The following is a 22,263-nucleotide window of genomic DNA, read 5'->3' on the forward strand; positions in this document are numbered from 1 at the left end:
ACTATCCTGCCTGGTCCTCAACAAAGCCAGGAACATTTTTCTTGGCTATCACTTCTCTGACCTATGAGTCTACAAAGAAGAAGATTGGTGGGCCTGCCTGATGTGTGGAGAAAAAACATCACTTGTGATTTCGGTGGCATTATTTTTCAAACACATCGTGCTTTAGCAACTAGGAGAGAGCATCATCCATTCAGGAAAACAAAAAAGACACAAATACAATGGACGAAGGAATACTTGGAGAAACCTATAAACGGACTAAAGAACATTTCATTTAAGCTCCTGGGAATGAAGCAGGAGATGGTCTCTTAGCAAATTAAGTTGTAAAAATTGTAAATCAATTGAAACAAGTAAATAAAAAAATACAAAATGTGCAACAACCAACAAGGGCTATGCCTGACAGAAGGGGACTAGTTTAATCACCCAAGAGTTCTGTTACCTGGACCATTACCAGTGTCTTGGGGTATTTTAGGTTCTGGAAGGCCCAAACCGAGTGTTTTTTGAACATGTGGTAGAGCACAGCACAGTCTATGCCTCCTCCATGTGTGCAATATGCACTCTACAAGCCTACTACAATAATGTTCCTTACTTTATTAACTTGAGCAAAGGTTTAAGGAAAGGCCATTTGTTTTAGTCAATAACATAAGCACGGTGGTAGGCATAAGGCTGGCGACTGGGTGGGGGGACCCCGCCACCCCAAACGAAAACTTGCCAGTTGATTAGACCCAGATCTTTATCTTTGACCTCCTTCACCCCTGCTATCTCTTAAAGCTTCACCAGCTGCTTCACCACTATCAGCCGCTGGATGTTAAACAGTTCGTAGAGTGGGATCATCCCTCTACCTGCCCCCAAATCTACCGTACTCCCCTAGCTCCTATCTCCTTCCCCCCTGACCTCCCCACTCCATCCCCAAGGCTCACAATAATGGAGATCTCTTTGACAGCAGCCTTAGACTGCAGCCATTCATAATTGCCTCTGCTATGGCTTCCAGTCTTAACTTTCTTAATTTAGGGAAGATCCGTCCTCACCTCACCAACCGCTCAGCTAAAACTCTACCCTTGTACTCATCAAACTGGACTACTCTTTAAACAGCCTCTTCGATCTTCTGGTCTACTCCTGACCTCCACTAAACAAAGTTGTTAACTTTGTTTCACGCACCTTCTACAATTTACCCATATCCTCTCCCACCTCTACTTACTGTCACTCTGTTGGACTCTCCATGCAAAATTGTTCACTCTATCCATGGTTATCACCCATAATATCTTGTTGACTTAATTTCTCTTCTTTAACCCTTGCAATCTCTGTGACCCTCCTCTTTCCACAACCTTCTGGTCTCCACCTTCCTGGGCCTGCACTTGATACTGCTCCTTGCCTCTATTTTGCCCCTCCAGTAAAATGCTCTCCACCGGGCCATCAAAGGCATCTCATCAGTGCAGTTCTAACGCAAGACTGAAGGCAAGCATTATGCTTTGACCTTTTTTTATTCCACACTTCAGCCGCAAAAGAACACATTTTCTAAAAACACAAGCACTCAAAAACACTAGCATTTCCAGCCCACTGAATGCATTTGAGTAGTCCATAGTAGTACTCAAGTAGCAGTAGGCAGATCAGTCTTCCTTCAAGGCAGCCTGGTCCTCCTGGTCAATCCCAATCCACCGATTTCTTTACATCAGTTCCTGTCAGTGCCTCTTCCTCTTTGTTTTGCTGCTCCTCATTGAGTTAAGTCCTGTTAATCTGTTGTGAATTTGTATCAATTATGCCAGAGGGAATGATAGTTATTGATAATTTCTGTGTTGTTAACATAATGTGTTAAACCTGTTCTTGATGATTTCATGGTTTGTGCACGTCAACTGCTCTGCCAGTGGCAGCAAGACTGAAGAAGCATCCGCAGTTTCGGGCAGTAGCTGACTTGTGATAATGTGAGATGTGTGCAATGTGAGAGCTCTCTCCAAGGCATCCTAGAAAAGTGTGCTGTTTCCCGCAGAAGGATGGAGCAGCAGATGGTGTGCAGCTGCCTACTGGAAGCAGCATGGTGTGGGAGAGTAACTGCCGCATGATGTCATCATGCACAGGCATGGAGTTGCATGGCTGCCATTGTATCTTTGAGTCAGCTCTGTGTTTGGGAGGCACTGGCAATGCAATACAAAAAACAAGGTTTTACATAAAGTAATCACATCTGAAACCTCCTGTGGTTAGGTTCACAATCAGCTCTGGGAAACCACTCAGGCTGGTCTTCTGCTGCGCACTGATGGCGATATAAGCTGTGTGGAGCACACCATTGCAGTTAATATATCCCTTGAATGAGCTTACTTCATTTCCTTTCAAACCACCCAAGGACAGTCAGTCTACATACTTAAGGCCACCAGTGCACAAGAGTTCCATAAAGATGGCTCCTATCCAAGACTGCCCGTACAGGTGAATGAGGTCCACTATGACTATAAAGTGGAGGAGCGCCTGGAATTTGACAAGTCTGTTAGTAATATCCCGGTATGGACCTGTCAATGGGTTTTAAAACAGTCTTAGTAGAATATCTTAAACTGGCGGTAGCCAAAGACATCAATCCAATGCAGTCCAGGTTAGAAACCCTTGAAGCTCTGCTAGTTCACAGAGGTATCAAGAGGGACAGTAAGAGGGGGAAGGATTTCCTGATTGAAGGACAATCTCCCAAAAATGCGTCAACAAGAGCAAGTTGAGTACTAGGGCCTGAAAAAGGAACATCTCTGCTGATCGCCAGGCCTCACTGACAGCAATAGGAAAACCTTCCGCAGGCAGAGTCCCTCAATAAGCTTAAGGCAGCATTTATGTTGAGCGGCAAGGTGTCCACCCTCCTAACCTCTGTCCTGGTGGGGAATTACACAGGGGCTGTAACCTCTTCAGGACTAATGGAGTCGGAGCTTGTTGAGGTCGACTTTACTTCAGTAGATGAGGAAAATGTGAATAAGCGGCAGAGAGCAAGAGTGATATAGATCACAAGAGAAGAGCCAAGAGTTCTGGATCAGAATGGCTGGGATATGTTCCTCCCAATGAAATCAATAATACCAGATTCTCTGATTGAACTCCCTCCCCCAAGGTGGCAATACGAAACAAAAGAACTGGAAGGAAGTCAGTCAACGCCTGAGGGCAGAATGTCCCAGGCCAGACCTGGATGGCAAGATGTTTAAAATGCCCGAGCTAGATAACAAGATGTTGCCCTTTGAATCCTTTCTAGAGGAACTGGCAGGATACATTGCTAAACCAGACATAAATCATGCATTTGGGCAAGTGGGCGATGGACACCAATGTAAATTCTGGCATGGGGCACTTTTTTTATTACCCTTCCACCACCTGATATATTCTCATCCAGCCAACCATTGTTTATTGTAAAGGCACCTACCAAGTGCCTCCATTATCTGTAAAGGGCCTTCTGTATATCCTTGTTTTTAGAACTGACGTCCTTATTAGTAATACAAATATTGCAGAAAAGATCCTACTTTTCTAGTTCAGAAATAGCCCTACTTTTCCAGTTCAAAAATAGCATCACCATCGGTCCTCAAACATCATCTTGTAGACTGCACCACTGAATTTAATGTCACTGGGTTCTGTATAGTGCGACTTCTTCCCTTTTGTCAGCCTCCTGGGCTGTAGAAAGCCTGCACTGGCCGGTGGTCTCATGCAGGTAAGAAGGAAAAACTCCATTTACAGATATTGTACAGAAAAACAACTCCACAAAAAAGAAGACAACCAAAAATAAAAATGTAGACATTTAACATTTACAATAGAATTTAATGAAGTAAGCAAAAATACACCAACATTAATATTTAATAAATAGCAAACATATTTTGAAACATAAAGACAAATACCTCTGATCAAGAGCAGTATGCTTCAGAGCCGATGAGTAGGGTTGGGAGGGAGCGTGCAGGTACAAGGAGGGGATAAGGTTTATGCAAAGTTTTTTTTTTGATAAAACTTTTTTTATTGTTTTACATCACATCAAAACAACAACAACATGTAGGGACTAGCATGTCCTTTCAAAGTTCAATCATCAGCAGAGTCATTATCAATCACCCATAACATTTCCCCAAGTCATTAGTGCAATTAAACCGTATCCACCCCCCCGCTGCATTCAGCAGAATCTAAGGTCCTTCCTCTTCCCACCTCCCCCATATCTTGTCCGCTTTAGCAGGGCAGCCTCTGGCAGTGTATATTCTTTTTTCTATCCTTGAGCATATGTCCATGTCCGTTTCCCATTGTTCCATTGTTGGGGACTCCGGGGCTCCCCACTTTTGCGCTATATTGCGCTTCATCAGTCCCGCTGCTGTGTTCAAAAGCAGCCTTTCCCATTTATTAAGAGCAATCTCATCCGGAACACCCAAAATGAGAATCTTTGGGTCCAGTGGTATGCGGCACGTAAGGACATTGTTAAGTTCAGTGCAGCATTCATTCCAGAAAGTGCGGATTCGGGGGCATGCCCTTAGAATGTGAAAAAAGGTCCCCTCTTCCTCTCTGCATCAGAGACAGTTCGGGTTTGAGGCTCTCTTCCACCTATATAGTATTGTTCTAGGGTAATAGACCCTATGCAGGATCTTTCATTGGACCAGCCGAAGCCTGGAGGAGATGGCCTCTTCCCTTGGATGCATTAGTGCTTGGATCCAGTCTTCTGGATCTATCTCCCCTACATCCACCTCCCATTTGGCCTTTAAGGTCGTGAGTTCAGGCGTAGCAAAGGATGTGATAGCATTATATAGGATGGAGGTGCATTTGGCGGGGATGAAAGCTGGTAGCATGTTGCGCTCTATTGATGTGTAGTCTGGGATATTGGCACCTACAGGTATATGGTTTATTAGGGCGTGGGCCAGTTGTACATAGTGGTATCGCTCGGTGCCCGGGAGTTGGAATTTTTGCTGGATGGCTTCAAACGAGGCTAGCTCCCCCTCCTCAAGAATATCTTCAACTCTCAGAATCCCGGCCCTTACCCATCGGGGCCACGGATGAAGTTTCTTTATCTCGGGCAGATTGCTATTTCTCCACAGGGGTTGTGCCGTGGTTATGCTGTTTTCCCACTCTACGAATCTGTGCGCCTTCTTCCAGACAGCAATAGTATGAGTCATAGCCGTTGGTGGGGGGGGGTCTCGGGAGGGTTTGGTATAGTAGTTGCCATGGGTCGGTGCCATGCATGGCAGCAACCTCAGCCCTAATGTGGGGGAGTTCCCTGTCTCCATGAAGCAGGTCGTTGACCACTGCCAGTTGTGAAGCCCAATAATAGGTTTGGAGGCGGGGGGCCCCAATCCCGCCCTCCCAGATTGATCTTTGGAGTGTAGTTAGTGCTATCCTGGGCTGGCCTCCACCCCATATGAGTTCCTGAAAGAGGGTTTCAACCCGTTTAAAGTCGGAATCTGGGATCTTTAATGGGGCATTCTGTAAGACATAGAGAAACCTTTGGAGAGTCATCATCTTAAAAAGTGCGGTTCTTCCCATGGGTGTAAGGGGGAGAAGCTTCCAGTGGTGGACGTCACTGACAAAATGATCAAGGACCGGTTGAATGTTGTGTGTTGTATATTCAGTCAGGTTTGATGTCACCCAGATCCCTAAATATCGAAAACCTTGCGGTTCCATTCGGTACGGGCATTCCTGGGGGTCGACCTGCGCATTGCCTTTCACCGGGAAGAGAACTGATTTCCCCCAATGAATTTTAAGCCCACTAAATTCTCTGAAACGGATAAGCATTTGTGTCACCCTGGGTCCCCCAGATATATCAGGAGATCATCTGCGTACAAGGAGATTCGGTCCTCGTGTCCTTCAGGCCATCTGAATCCTGTCCAGGCAGCATTTTGGCAGAGCCAGAGGGCGAGAGGCTCAATTGCCATGGCAAAGAGAAGGGGAGAGAGGGGGCAACCCTGTCCTGTGCCATTTCCCAGAGGGAAATACCGGAAGGCCAACCATTCACCCTGACCTCCGCTTGAATGTTAGTGTAGAGTAATTTTACCCATCCCAAGAAGCCGTCGCCAAACCCCATACGTCTCATGATCTCCCAGAGGCAGTCACACCTGACCGAGTCGAAGGCCTTTTCGCAATCTATTGCCAATAGGGCGAGAGGGGTATCGATGACCGGGGCCCGTTCTAAAGCCAAGTGGAGCCGACACAGATTCATTTGAGTTGACTTGTGTGGCATAAAGCCACAGTGATCCGGGTGGATCAGGGTGTGGGCTACTGGCTGCAGTCGGTTGGCTAGGAGCTTGGCGAGGACATTGGCTTCACTATTAATTAGTGAGATAGGCCTGTAAGAGGCGCACAGTTCCGGGGGTTTATCAGGTTTGGGAATGACCACAACGGTGGCTTTACATAGGTCTGGTGGGAGGGTTGCTATTTTGTTCCCTCCAAGCTTTTGCCAGGTTTCGGCCGGGAATCCGTTTGGGTCTGGTGTTTTCCCCGTTTGGAGTTGCGCTAGGGCTTCGGCTATTTCGGATTCAGAGTGATCAGAGTCTAGTTCCGCACGTTGTTGTGCTGTCAATGATGGGAGTATTACTTCATCTAGCAGAGTCGGGTTGAGTGGTGATATCGGGGCTCGGTATAGTTCCGCATAAAATTGGGCAAAGGCCTCTGCTATTTCGGCATCCGTCTGGTACCTTACATTACTCGGGGTAACGATTTCCCGGACGTGGCGTCTGCCCTCATCCCTTCTCTCAAGCCAGGCCAGCATTTTGCCTGCTTTGTCCCCCAATTCGTATATCCTCGCTCTGGAATCCCAGTGGGCTTGTTTGGCATTATCCAGCATGATATTTCTGAGGCTCTTCGTGGCTAATCTGAGGGACCTTTGGGTCTGCGGGGTAGGGTCAAGAACATGCGTGCTTTCGGCCTGGATCAATTCTCCCTCTGCCTCTACTATTTTTTGGAGTCTCTCTCTCTCTTTTTATTCGCTACCCAGGAGATTATTTCCCCACGCAGCACCATTTTATAAGCCTCCCACACCATAGCTGGGTCGTCCACAGCCGGTTCCTTTATATCGAAATATTCATCGGACACCTCCGTGAGGCGGTAAGCCAGTTCGGAGAATCCGAGGTGGAAGTTGTTTAGTCTCCATGTTCTAGGAGGGGTCATGGCATGCGTTCGTATTTCTATTATTAGGGGGGAGTGGTCCAAGATTCCACGAGGGAGGAACTCTGCGGATATCACCCTAAGTAGGTCTGTGTTCGGGAGGAAGAGGTAGTCGAGTCTAGAGAGGGAGCCATGGACACCTGAGTGGAATGAATAACCTCTGTTTTGGGGATGTAATTCCCGCCACACATCGCGGAGGCCCAGGGCGGACACAAAGTTAGAGAGTTTCGTGGGAGTATCCGGGTTGCGCCCTCTGAGGTGGGTACGATCTATGGTATTGCACATAACATCATTAAAGTCTCCCCCCAGTATCCACCGATCTGACTGGTGTTTCCCCATGAGAGTGGTTAGGTCATCCAATAAATCCTGGCCCAATCCGGGCGGGGAATATATCGACACAATGGCCAGTGTTTCTCCCCAGAGCGAACCCACGATGAGTACATAGCGACCTCGCAGGTCCTGTTCCATGACCTGTGGGGAGAACGGGAGTCTTTTGTGTATAAGGATAAGGGTGCCCCTGGATCCCATTGTGTACCCCGCATGGAATTCGGTCTGGTAGTTGGTTCTCTGGAAGAGGGTGCATTGTTTTCCCGCTAGGTGTGTCTCAGTCAGATAGTAGGGCCACGTTGGGAGAGTGTCTATTCAGCAATTGCCTAATCAGGCATCTCTTAATCCCAGAGCCCATTCCATTCACATTCTAGGTGAGCAGCTTGAGGGATCTGGGGCGGTCAGCCGGTGGTGAGTGGGTTTGTGTTTGTGCCATCTAAAACTCTTGTTGGAGGGCTTGAAGGATGCCTTAGTTGGGAGAGCTGCCTCCCATTGGTATGTCTTGCGGGAGTAGGATCCCGATACATGGTGCTGCAGGGTATAATGTGTAGAGGGTTGTGTTTGGGTTGGTGTTTGAGCATGCTATAGTCCCGAACTAACAAAACATCATAAAAACTTTCCCCTCCTCCCCCTCCCTATACTCCGCCCCAACTTGAAGTACCTGTTGCCCGAACATCGCTGATCCTCCAAACCTTAAGGGGTCAGGTCAAACTGTAACTACAGTCAGGAACAATGAGGAGGAGAAACAGTCTGCCCCATTTCCTGCACCATGTGGTCGGGTTTCTCGTGTTGGAGCACTCCACACAGCAGTGAGCCAGTTCGAGAATCAGTGTGTCGCTGCATAGCTGTGATCCTTCATGCTCCTTTGGTGTAGGATCATCACCCGCTCATCTTTCATTCTGGTTCGCCCCCTGTTCCGGGGCTTCCGGTTCCACCCTTCCAGGATCTCTTACGGGGGAGGGGCAGTCTCGTCCAGGCCGGGGTCTCCCTCTGTGTCTCGCCAGTCTCGTATTCCAGTCGCCTTCGATCTGCGTTTCTGCCCATTTCCATGCCTCCTGCGGGTCGGTAAAATGTACTGTGGATCCTTTATGATACATTTTAAGCTGTGCTGGAAAAAGCAGCCCGTATTTGACGTTCATGAGCGCTAGCTGTCTCTTTAGTGGTTCAAAGTATTGCCGCGCCCGTTGGACGTCTCGGGTGTAATCAGGAAAGAATCTGATTCGGTATCCGTTATGAGTAATTGTCTCATTCGAGCATGACATCTGGAGGAGGGCGTCTCTGTCCCGGTAGTTGAGCAGTTTAGCGATCACTGTGCAGGGTGACGCGCCCGGGATTGGCCTCCCTCAGGGCATCCTATGGGCTCTCTCAACCGAAAAGAATCTGGAGAAAGAATGGCATGCATATATATCTGCAAGCCACTGTTCTAGGAATAGCTCCACGCTGTGCCCTTCCTCTCCTTCTGGTAGCCCAAGAATGCGCACATTGTTGCGGCGAGACCTTCCCTCTCCCTCGTCAACTCTAGATTCCAGGGTTTTCAGGCGGGTCATGGCTTGCGACAATTGTTGGTTGACTCTCCTAATGTTGCCTTCTGCTTCAGAGATGCAATGTTCCGCTTCTCCTGTCAGAGAGGTGAGTTTTTGGAGGTTGTGGCGTAAAAAGGAGACGTCTGCCGCAATACTGTCCATTTTAATCTCCATGGAGGAGCACAACCTAGCAATAGCAGCCATCACGTCCCTCAGTTAAAGATTGTCCTCGCCTGTGGGAGATGTCGGCCGCGTCATTTGGCCCATCGGTGCCAGAGTGGTGGCAACCGCGTATTGGTCCATGCTGCTCTGCTTGAATGTTTTCTTTTGTCTATCTTTGCCCATGGCACCGGCGGCGTGGGCTCCGTGCTTCGCTATTGTAAGGGCGTTCCTTGTAAGGTTACGGAGGTAGATGCACTACCAGCTGTGGATTCCGGCCCCAGATCACTTCCTCGTTTCTTGATTCCACTCTTCTCCTGCTCTTTAGTACCAGTGATCTTGTTTGAGTCGTCCCTTTACTGCAATTAGGACTCCCAGGGCTGGCGGGACGTTCACCAGGCGTAGGGTGGATCCCCCGCTTGGCAGCAGTTACTGTGTGTCGAGGGCAACGGGAGTCTTCCGGTCGTATATGTCTTGATGCGTTTCCTGGGGGGAGGCAGGCCGGCACAACCAGTCACATGCCTAGCGGAGTCCACACACTCCATGCGGGAAGGGTCCCGGGTCGAGGGCATACTGTTCATTAGTTTCAGGAGGATTTTTAATCAAGGAAGGTTTACTCCGCGTGGTGCCGTTCTCATTTGTTGCGCAGCAGTCCTCTGCCCCCTCACCCAGTGCAGCCATGGGTTGGGGGTCACTGCGTCTGTAGGATAAGGTCCCGCTCCCCTCCTATTTCCCTTTGTTGTCTATGGGGGGGGGTTTGTGTTACTGCCTCCTTGGTGGACTTACTTGATGCCGGTGTCAGCTGCAGCGTACACTTCCCGCCGCTGAGCAGGTGGATCGTCCTCCGAGGTGGTCTTGGCTGGTTCCGCGGCTTTGCTTCAGTGCAGTGCCTCGGCGCTGCGGATCTATGCTTGGGGCTTCCAAGCAACGCTCCCGACAGCTGGGCCCCGGAGTCGCACGCGGCGGGTGGGAAGGCTCTCCTATGGCACAGCAGGGCCGTCCCTCGTTGCCCACCTCCGGAGGGCACTGGGGGCGTGGTTCACTTCACAGCTTATCAGGGGAGCAGCTCTCCCGGCCGAACACTGTGTGGCGTTTTGCTGCCTGTTTTCACCTCTGCTCAGGCAACGGGTGGATGGTCCTTCGAGGTGCTCCCTCCTGGGGGGCCGGGTGGGATTCCCCTCCTGTGTCTTGGCCGATTCCGCGGCTCTCCCTCAGTAGGGCTCCGCGGCACTGCAGATCATTGCTCGGAGCCTCCCAATCAGTGCTGCCGGCAGCCGAGCTCCGAGGCCGTACACGGCAGGTGGCAAGGCTCTCCTTCAGTGCAGCGGGGCCGTTGCTTGTTGCCGGAGCCACAGGTCACGTCGCGGCGTATCAGGGGGAACCACTCTCCCGGCCGGGCAGCATGCAGCGGTTCGCTGCGTGTTCTCACCCCAGTTCAGGCTGAGGATCTGTTTGTGTGTGCCGGCTTCCTCCACTGCACAACGGCTGTCCCCAGGTTGCGGGTTATTGAGAGTGGGGTAGGGTCCCTTCCAGTCATCGGGTGCCGCCGGCCATCTTGGTTCTTCCCGCCGGCGGATGCCACCTGGTCTGTTACGCCTTGGGGGATTTGTTAAAGATTCCGCCGACTTGTTGCATCTAACTCGGCTTGCAGAGGGACCAGGCGATCAGAAGTCGAGTCGGACCATTTATGCCTTATTTCCCTACGAAAAACCCAGGATATTGCTCAGGATCTATTTGGCGCCCCCGGGAGCTTCTTGGGCTCACGTCTCTATTGCTCGCTGGCTGGCCACGCCCCCTACGCCCAGTTTTTAAGGTACACCTTCATGGATGAAAATGATATGGGCAATCGAAAATTCTGAGCTGAACCGGGGTCGCCATCCTGTCACCCTCCAGTTCTTTTGAATACAACTCCGATGATCCTTGACCACTGACTATGATGGCTGAATAGGATGAGAGTTGTGGGCAAAAACATGTGGAGAATGGCAGGTCGGCTACATGTGTAATATAGTTGGGTTCCCTATCACTACTGAATTAATAACACATTTTTAAAACAAAATACATATATTTGGAAAGAATATTTTTTTATCAAAACAAATAAATTTCGATATTAACACTATGGGCCTCATTACACGGTAGGCGGTAAGGGTTTACCGGTACCGGTATTTTACCGGTACCGGTAAATCCTTACCGCCTTACTACGAGATCCCTTTGCAGGTTGGGGAATTTAACACCTGCTTTTTGCAGGCGTTAAAAACCAACCCGCAAAGGGACCAGTGGAGCTAATTACGGTACCGCAATTTGCGGTACCGTAATTAGCGCCTTCCCCATTCCCATTATGCCCTATGGTGCAAAAATGGGAATGGGGAAGGGAAATGGTGGAAGGGGGAATTACCGCCCCGCCAACCTTGGAATGGGGCGGTAATTCACCTTTCCACCAAGGCGGTGCCGGTATTTTACCGGCATGAACCATGCCGCTAATAGCGCCATGGTTCTCCGCCTACCGTGTAATGAGGCCCTTTGTTTACAAAATATGAGTCTTACATTGCTTTCAATGTGAAATTAATTATTTTGAACTAGTTTTTACACCGTCATTACAAAGTTGTTTTTGACAAGATTATCACAATGTTGTCAAAAACAACTTTGTAATGAAGGTGTAAAAAAAGAAGTTAAAACCTGAAAACATGACTAAGGGGTCTGCAACTGATTGACTATGCTGACTACAACTCAGGCGTTAAGGGTTAACGCCGTCGTTAACCCTTAACGCCTGATTCCAATTTTAACGGCTGCTTTTGGCAGCCATTAAAACCCATGGCGCTAACCCGCCTTGGTGCTAATTACGGCACCGTAATTTACGATGCCGTAATTAGCGCCTTCCCCACTCCCATTATGCCCTATGGGGCAAAAATGGGAATGGGGAAGGGTAAATGGGAAATGGGGATTTACCGCCCCACTCACCTTGGAATGGGGCGGTGAATCCGCCATCCACCATGGTGTAAACATAGTTTACACCATGGCGGTAAAGTTGGCGTACTTACCGCCTGGGTCGCAATGACCTAGGTCTGCTTGGAGTTGCAGTCTAAAACATTGGGAGAGACAAAGGTTGCATCTCTGATTTCTCCATTCAATTTGGCTAGCGTCAAGAGGCTATGCATTGGTATCTGTCCCAATGTATACACATAACAATTAACCAATACCCTCTCTGCTATTAAAAAGGGTGAGTTTAAAAGCAGAACATAGTTTGCAACAGACGGGCCTCATTACGACCCAGGCGTTAAGGGTTAACCCCGTCGTTAACCCTTAACGCCTGATTCCGATTTTAACGGCTGCTTCTAGCAGCCGTTAAAATCCATGCCGCTAAACCGCCTTGGTGCTAATTACACCACCGTAATTTACGGTGGCGTAATTAGCGCCTCCCCCACTCCCATTATGCTCTATGGGGCAAAAATGGGAATAGGGAAGGGTAAAATGGGAAATGGGGATTTACCGCCCCACTCACCTTGGAATGGGGCGGTAAATCTGCCATCCACCATGGTGTAAACATAGTTTACACCATGGTGGTAAAGTTGGCGTACTTACCGCCTGGGTCGTAATGGCCCAAATTGACCGAATTCCTCCTAGGGTCAAACTCGTTCTATATTCAGTGCGAAAAAATGTGTTGATATTCTAAATATAATTATAAGGTAAATACGGGTCTACGGTTGAATCTAGACACTTGCAGAAGCTTCCTGAAGCAGTAGTCACTATGATTTGTAAATGTTACTTTTTTTTATAGTAAATTGGCAAAAGTATGAGACACAATTTCCGCCTGATGCGTTACAAGTACCCATTTGGCAGCCTCAAGATATTTTTAATGGTTGCTACTAAGCCTCACAGAGCCATTTTATCTCCAAGGAAATTGGATTCCACTCCACTTGCATCGTAAGCCGGGAATCAGACTTGTTAATTTCGGTGCATTTAAAGAAAGCCATTTATCAAAGATGGGCTGTCATTATCAATCCCCTATCCTGGGTCATTTGCTCATTCAATATGTCCTTACCACCTTTCACCCTGTCACACAACAATGTCTGCCTTATTTGTGCATGCAAACCCCCTACTCCGTTTACTCACTTTCTGCACGTTTCCCTAAATCTTCCTGTCTTCTTTATTCTTTAATAGGAAGGATCCATTTCTGTTTACACTGAAGAATCTCTTAATGCTGCAATCTTAAACAAGTTTCGGTCTGTTTTAAGTTAGCGAAGCATGGTGGAGGGCTCCATTACAAAACAACCTCAACTCGCCTAACTGTGGCCCAATGCTCAAGGCAGATATGGCATCAAATTCACAACACATGCAGAAATTACATTCAATTCTAATACATGCCAAGAACGAAAAATGGCTACAAGCATAGAAGTCTTCTCCTTCTGAGTAACTATCACCGACTGCCAATGAGCTTGGTGGATGTGGATCCTTGTCCTACCGCCTTTTGTAGCATAAGGATACGCATGTGGCCTCGTTGGTAAGGGGCATTAATGCATTGCATTGAGAAATCAGGGTGCATTGTAAGGGGAGTAGGGGGCAGAGGCTCTATTTCACGAATGTGAAAAATAGAAATGGTGGAACTAGGGGCCAAATCCCTATGTAGACTATACTGGTGAGGGCCGCATCCAGGAAATGGCAGTAACTTGAGGATCATCTTCAAGGTTATCTGGTGCTGCATGGGCTTAAAGAATCTGAAGGTGGAAATGGGCTTAGGGGGGTAGAACGATATCTGTGTTTTCAGTGGTTCGTCCTACAATCTGAATAAAAGTCCAAGTGGCAGGAGATGGTAGATTTTCTGTCTGGAGCGAAATCTGACTGAGTCCCCATGTTTTTAAAAATAATTTTCAAGGATTTAAAGCAACACCTTTTTCAAAACACTAAACAAGGCCATCCCCACTAAACATTTTTGATAATGTGGACTATAAAACCAGCACATAGAGAAATTATTTTTGTAGACGGGCTAAAGAAACATGCCTCTTGACTCACTCACACTGGTACCCACTTATAGGTGTTGAGAGCCAAATCCAATCGGTTATTTTACTTTTCCACAATGAATGTTCATTGGGTACATTGCATGAAATGTCTCTGAACAGAGGTTTTTGGATCTCCATTGAATATGCTGAAAATCTTACTTGTGCATCTCCGTAGGCCATCAATGAGTAACCAAGGTCTAGCAGTGCAGGGAAGTGTGAGCCAGAGTGCAGAACTCAACCTGACCTCCTTCCCCAGTGCCACATTCAGTCCGCCTAAGTCAGAAGGAGCAAGAGTGCAGAACTCAACCTGACCCCCATCCCAGTGCCACATTCAGACCACCTAATTCGGAAGGAGCCAGAGTGCAGAACTCAACCTGACCCCCTTCCCCAGTGCCATATTCACACTGCCTTATTCGGGAAGAGCAAGAGTGCAGAACTCAATCTGACCCCCTTCCCCAGTTCCATATTCAGACCACTAAAGTCGGAAGGATCCAGAGTGCAGAATTCAATCTGACCCTCTTCCCCAGTCCCAAATTCACACTGTCAAAGTCACAAGGAGCCAGAGTGCAGAACTCAATCTGAACCCTTTCCCAGTGCCATATTCAGACCACCTAAATCAGAAGAAGAGTGCAGAACTCAATGTGACCCTCTTCCCCATTGCCACATTCAAACTGCCTAAGTCACAAGGAGCCAGGGTGCAGAACTCAACCTGACCCCTTCCCCAGTGCCACATTCACACAGCCAGTAAGAAGCGCTTCGAAGGCTTTGCGTTTGCCCAGTTTTTCCACAGTACAGCGTGCCCATCTGTGTATACTTCCTGCATGATGGTTAAGAGCAGATGTGTGTAGGGTAATGCCTTACACGAACCTCATGGACAGAAACAGATTTATTGTTCAGGGCCCACATTAATAAACATGTTATGCGATATCAAAGGGTGCTGCTCAGTTCCTGAGCCAGGTATAAGCACATCAACCACTTCACACCACCCTCTTTGTTGCCAGCGTACATTTAACACACTGAATGTTAAGAAAGGAAAGAGTTTAAGAGGTTGCAACACATCAAAACCGAGAAATGTCAACTATTTCCAACCCCGGAGCTAAAATGCTGTAAATATTACATATCTGCTTTTTTCTGTCCAGGCTTGGAGCGGCTCAGAAACATCAAATGCGGTGTCCGCTCTGCCTTGAAATTGTTGCATGCCATCTGTTTCTGTCTAAAGGGGCCATGATTAAAGCTTGACATGCATTCGACCTCTCTATATTTTGGAAAATATTAACATTCATTACTTCATGTACGCGACCGAGACCAACGTGTTTCACAGGTGTGCCAACCCGCTGTCCAAGACCAAGTCGACAGGGACGGCGAGAAAGTCAGATAAGCGAGGCATTTTATTTTATTTGAGATTTTGCACACCTACGTTGAGTTTTTTTTAATTTATGATGCGAAATACTTATCTCAAACTTCATTAATACGTCATAGTGATTGACCTTTCTTCCAGAACTTTCGCAACACAGTTGGACTCCATCACCACTGTTCACTATTATTATCATCTGACTGTGTTTATCTTTGATGACAAATTAGTGCGAGAAAACACCATAAGGACCTGATGGGGACAGAGCCATCAGGGTCGGACTGGGGCATACAATTATCTCGGGCACCAATGAAAAAGTGTCTCAAAGTTGCAAATGGCAGTTTATTCATTTTGTGGGCCTCATTCCAGCTCTGGGTTCTGTGAATGAGAAATTACTGGGTCATTCCAACCTTGGAGGACCCAGCAATTCCTCATTCACAAAACCAATCCCCATTCCCATTTGAGCCCCCATAGGGCTCAATGGGGATGGAGCTAATAACGGCACCAGTGATGTCATCAATGACATTTGTGATGTCATCTTTGATGGCCTGGGTGTTAGTCTTAGCAGTGCACCGTGGTGGCGCGAGTTATGGTTGCTTAGCTTACAATAACTGGCGAATTTCAGGGGTTTTCGGTTTTACTTTGAACCATAACGTTCCGTTAGCAAAGTTTATTTTTAGTGAATTATATAGGTTTTTAGTAGTGCAACTTAACCATAACGTCCCCTTAACAAAGTTTTTTTGTGTGAATTTTACGGGTTTTTAGTAGGGCAACTTACCCATAATGTCCCTTTAACAAGGTTTTTTAACTGAATTTCACAGGTTTTCAGAAGAGCAACTTAACCATACCTTCCCTTTAAAAAATCTTTTTTTGCTAAAGATCATCGGTTTATAGTAGTGACACGTAACCATAATGTAAAGTAACTTCTGACTTATTTACACACCTTGTGGAGAATGCCACATGACAATATGCTGGTGTACCGCACAGTGGCGTGTCCGAGAATCCATACACACTTAACAGTAAGATGTATGCCTCGTGGACAGTGTGGAAACAGATTTTGTATTGATGTAGGAACGCCCACCTTCAATATCTCCCTAGCACAGCACCAACACGTATTGGTAGTTCGCCATTAACAATGTAGTAGACATTACATACTTTTAGCAAAAGTTGTAGTTATCGGAAAATGACATCAAGTAAGGCCATCCGTCCTCCCCAAGAAACAGCAGCACTGCTGTAATGAAGGACCATGACAAACACTGCCCCTATCTTACAAATAACAAACGCACAATATTTTTGCGCCGTCCAGCTAACCCCCCATATTACTGTTTGGTGCCTCATTCCTCATTTCCGTTCCCAAATTGCCTTATTAGCTGTCCTACCAAAAAAGGAAGCCATCCGTTAACAAAGTAAATGTTCCGTTAAGAACCACCGTTCACAGTGTAAGTGTAGTAAAAAAACAAATCGCATACCCTCCATGTAATGTATATTTCTCAGTAAACGACATAGACGCAATAAGATTTGCCAGTAATAGTATACATTTGCAAAGCAATAACGTCTGCTACTGAAAAATAGGATTTCTGGTTATAATCATTACAAAACAAAATCCTTTTTCAAGATGGCCACCATCGAAAGGGAAGGCGGTTGTTCCATACATGGCCCCTCTTCGCTTTCTATAGCAGCCTGCAAAAAGCTATGTACATGCCGTGACGTAGAACCTGTAAATAAACATACAGCGACGTACAACCTAGTACTTTACAATTTGAAATGTTACACTGGATTTTAAAAGAAAACGTTATCATTTTAGAAAGTAGGTTTATTTTACAAACAACTGTCACAGACCATCGGACTAATCCCATTGTCAAGTGAATTGTAACAAAGGTTCTAAGAGTGTCATTGAAATTGTTCATGGTGAGGCACAAGTTGTTATTTTCCCATACACAAAGTATGCGTTTTTGTTAAAGCACCCGCTTTGTTTGCACAGTGATTTCCAAGACGGCGCCATGACCTTTGCCCTACAACACCATAAATGATGTTATGTTACTCCTAATGGCTAGTTCAGCGTAGGGACAAAGGGGGCCTGGACGTTCATCCCACAACATTGTAATGGACAGGCAGCCGGTCACAAGCAGTTGCATCTGGCGTCCAAAAAAAAGTCACTCGGCATCTGAAAACCATGGCACGCACAGTATGGCAAGATGTAGCTGGGCGGAAAATGTCAAGAGAAAATATATGTCAATACCCAACCTTTAGGAAAACATTAAAAAAAAACCACAAAGATTGTGGAAAGTAGTACACAAATCGAAGTGGTCAAACATGGCATTTTAAGGAAATATTAGCGTTGACCATGGGTAAGTATAGTGACAGCCTACAAACGCTGAGAATCACCATTCGCCTTAAGGTTTTAAAAAAATGGCAACTACACAGTGTGATGGTAATTCAGTTATGAAGCCAAATTGAATGGACAAGCAATAAAAAATTACATCTTGTGATTTGAAACAAGACCAAAAGAACGTGCAAAGTGATGCACAAAGCCATGTGGGGAAACATAACATTTCAATGAAGAAACATTAAAGGTCAACAAGGGTGACTCTAGTCATAGCCTGCAAACACGGAGAATCTGCACTCTGCGTTATTGGAGCAAAATTACAACTGGGCAGAAACATAATACTTCGGTTATATTGTCACAATTACTGTTTCAGCAATATAAAATTAAAATGGGGTTTGGTGTAAAAAATTAAACTTACATGGGCCCTCATTACAAGTCTGGCGCTGGACCATGGTGCTATTAGCATGGTGTATGGCGGAATTACCGCCTCATTCCAAGGTGAGTGAGGCGGTAATTCCCCATTCACCATTTGCCCTTCCCCATTCCCATTTTTGCCCCATAGGGCATAATGGGAATGGGGAAAGGCGCTAAGTACGGTGCCGCAAATTGCGGCACCGTACTTAGCACCAAGGTCACTTTGCGGCATGGGTTTTAACGCCTGCAAAAAACCGGCGTTAAAACCCAGGACCTCTTAATCAGGCGTTAAGGGTTAACGGCGCCGACGGCACCGTTAAGCCCTTAACGCCTGACTTGTAATGAGGACCATGATGTTTACTGCCTCCATTATTTTTGGGCAAGTCAGACAGCAAAGTATTTGCACCAAAGATTCTTCGTGAACTGGTATTTCATGTTCCTTGCAAACGTTTTTAAAACATAACCTTATTAACTGGTATTTTTTCCAAACTTTCATTCCTTCATAAATTTCCCTTTCGCTCAAGGTCAAAAAACAGTTGCCCCTTATGGATTCACTCGGATTCGTGGGCCTACTGAACTTTCAACCAAAAAAACAAATCAAGTGACCTTCAATCAGAAGGCAAATACATTCTCACTTTGCAACAACAAATGAGAATCCAATTATGAGAATCGCTACTCCCATACACGTGCAGAACCGCTGTTTCCATCAACCATTGCAGGTGGCGGCCTCAGATTTCAAAACGTAGGACACCAGTCTCACTACAATATTAATCTAAATACATTGAAACACAGATGCAGTAATTCGTTGCCCTACATTGAGCACCAACTTCCACTTTACCGTATGACTTTGGTGACAAGACAACACCACTTTTTGAGTTTTTGCTGACACATCCCATCCCAGCCTAATTAAAGCTCACCTTCGGAAACAGTATTTCATAAGTATAACAAGTGCATTGGTGTCTTGTTTTTTGTATGTGTAACCGGCAATGTCCGCGTACATTTTGCGGCAGGGGCTTGGTCCCGAAAGCGTGCTTTTGTAAATTTGGTGACAATCCGTGCAGTAGTTTTATTTAAAATCAGCAAAAAGTAAGTCTCAAAAAATGAGTGATGTCTATGTCCGCTCTGCGGTCACACATCCCTGTTCCCTCCGCGGACAAAATACCGATTGGCTAAGGGGCTGGCGTCATGACCGCAGACACGCGACGTCTTTGCCGATTGGCTGCAGTGAGACATGTTCTGCGTCAGATTGTTTGGATGCGCACAACATCTTGGATCCACCGACAGCGCAGCGGCGACCAGCAGCAACATGCTATTTCGAAAAAACTATTTTTGCTGTGTCATAGTGCTTGGGGAGGTTCACACAGTAAGAGATGGGTGTAAAACTGTATTTGTTCAGGCGGTAGGTGTTAATGATGTATTCTCTATGCCCGCCTTGTTCGGAATGTTTGTGCGTACAGAAAATGAGGGGTTTACTAAGGGTAGTATTTCAGTCCGTGCTGTGCACAGGCACCTTGAAACTGTCCTACGGACACGCATGGTGTTAGCGAACATTGAAATTGAGTACATGTCGTTATTACATTATTTTTTCCTATGGGTGTGCTATTGATTAGTACGCCACCATGGGTGTGACATGCTGCAATGGTTGTGGCCAGGGCCTCGAGTCTTGGATGCATGGCCGTAGGCCGTACGCCGAAGGCCATACTTTCAAGACTGTAGGCCCTCGCCACAACCACCGCAGCATGTCACCCCAATGGATACACCTGTAGTATTGATTATCGATTAGATGGTTGTGGGGATAAGCACTGGAGGTGTAAGCCACTGCACACCAATACACTGTAATATCTATGGACATACAGCTAAGAGTCTAGCCTCTGGCCAGAACCACTGAAGCATACCAAAACTATCAATACACCCGTACTACCGCACATCACTCAGTAGGTGTTAATGATGTATTCTCTATGCCCGCCTTGTTCAGAATGTTTGTGTGTACAGAAAATTAGGGGTTTAATATGGGGAGTATTTCAGTCCGTGCTGTGCACAGGCACCTTGAAACTGTTCTACGGACACGCGTGGTGTTAGCCAACATTGAAATTGAGTACATGTCGTTATTACATTATTTTTTCCTGTGGGTGTGCTATTGATTAGTGCACTGCCATGGGTGTGACATGCTACGGTGGTTGTGGCCAGGGCCTAGAGTCTTGGATGTATGGCCGTAGGCCATAGGCCGAAGGCCATACTTTCAAGACTAGGCCCTGGCCACAACCACCGCAGCATGTCACACCAATGGATGCACCTGTAGTATTGATTATCAATTAGATGGTTGTGGGGTATTAGATGGTTGTGGGGCACTGGAGGTATAAGCCACTGCACATCCATACATTTTAATATCTACGCACAGACAGCTAGGAGTGTAGCCTCTGGCCAGAACTACTGAAGCATACCAAACCTATTGATACATCCGTACTACCACACATCACTCAGGTGGTAGTACACACTGCCCACAACCACTGCAGCATATCACATTCACACATCACACTCATACAATCGACTATGTATCTGGTAGGTGTGGGCAGGTCCTAGAGTCTTGGCTACAAATTGAGTACATGCTACAGTTACAATCTTTCGTTGTATGGGTGTGCTTCTGATTCATGAGCAACCATAGTTTCAAATGCTGTAGTGATTGTGGACAGGGCCTAGAGTCTTCGGTGCATGGCTGTAGGCCGTAGTCCGTAGGCCATACTTCCAAGACTCTAGGCCCTGGCCACAACCACCGCAGCATGTCACAGCAATGGGTACACCTGTAGTATTCGTTATCGATCAAATACTTGTCGGAAGTGTGTACAGTCTTGGCTGCATGGCCGAAAGTTATAAGCTCTTGAGCTATAAGGCACTTCACACCCATACATTGCAATTTGTATGGACATACACCTTAGTCTTTAGGCCCTGGCCACAACCACTGTAGCCCTGCAGTCATGGGTGCATGGCCAAAGGCCATGCACACAACAGCATATTTACACGTACTGTTGTTACAAGCCACAATGGGTATGATATGGTGTGGTAGTTGTGGCCAGAACGTAGAATCTTGTAACCCACTATGGATTTTACATACTGCATACCCATACATTGAAAAATCTATGGCCTTACACCCAGGTCTGTAGCCTGTGGCCACAACTACTGCTGCATATCACAGGTATAGGTACACTCGTACTATGAAACATCATTCAGGTGGTTGTGGGGAGGGCGTAGCATTTTGGGAGCATGGCACAAAACCAACTTTATACGTAGTGAAATTAGAAGCCACAATGGTTGCGATATGCTTTGGTGGTTCTGGCCAGGACCAAAGAGTCTTGGGTGCATGGCCAGAGGCCATGCACCCAAGACTGAAGTCATAAGCAGTGAGGTTATAAGTGAACGTGGGCGTGATGTGGTGCGGTGGTTGTGTGCACATTCTAGTGTCTTGGCTGCGTGGCTGCAGACCATGCACCCAAAACTGAACTTAGAAGTAGTCAAAATAGAAGCACCATGGTTTTGATATGGAGCAATGGTTGTGGGTAGGACCTATAGTCTTGCTTGCTTGGCCGTAGTGTGTAGGTGGTAGGTTATACATCAAAGATGCTAGTCCCAGCCTACAGCCACTGCACCATATTACTGCTATAGATTAGCCGTGTAGATTTGCATATGTATGAAATGACTGTAATTATACTTACTGTTTAATTTGTTCAGAATCCATACATGTTTTACATGACTGTAGTACTTGGTGGAACTAGCCTTTTTAATTTCTGTGATAAAAGAAAAAAGCATGTTAGTGTTTGCATTTTATGAAGACTTCTTACATTGTATAATAGACGGTTTAGCTTTTTTTTACCCTCATATTTAGTTTACAAACCAGTGTACTGTGCATTGTGCTCAGTTTCTGTGTTTGTTTTTCTAATCCTTGGGTCTGGGGGAAAAAAATCCTTGTCGGATTAAGAAAACCCTTCATTTGCTATGGTACAAACTATTTCTTTGCTTTCTTTGAGTGTTTCCTTGTTCTTTGTGATTAATGTAATGTTTGTTGTCTTATTGCCGATTTTTAACAACAGTTTTGGCGTATTTTAACTGTGC

This window comes from Ambystoma mexicanum, chromosome 1p (assembly GCF_040938575.1).
Source record: "Ambystoma mexicanum isolate Mex_15411 chromosome 1p, UKY_AmexF1_1, whole genome shotgun sequence".
NCBI lineage: Eukaryota > Metazoa > Chordata > Amphibia > Caudata > Ambystomatidae > Ambystoma > Ambystoma mexicanum.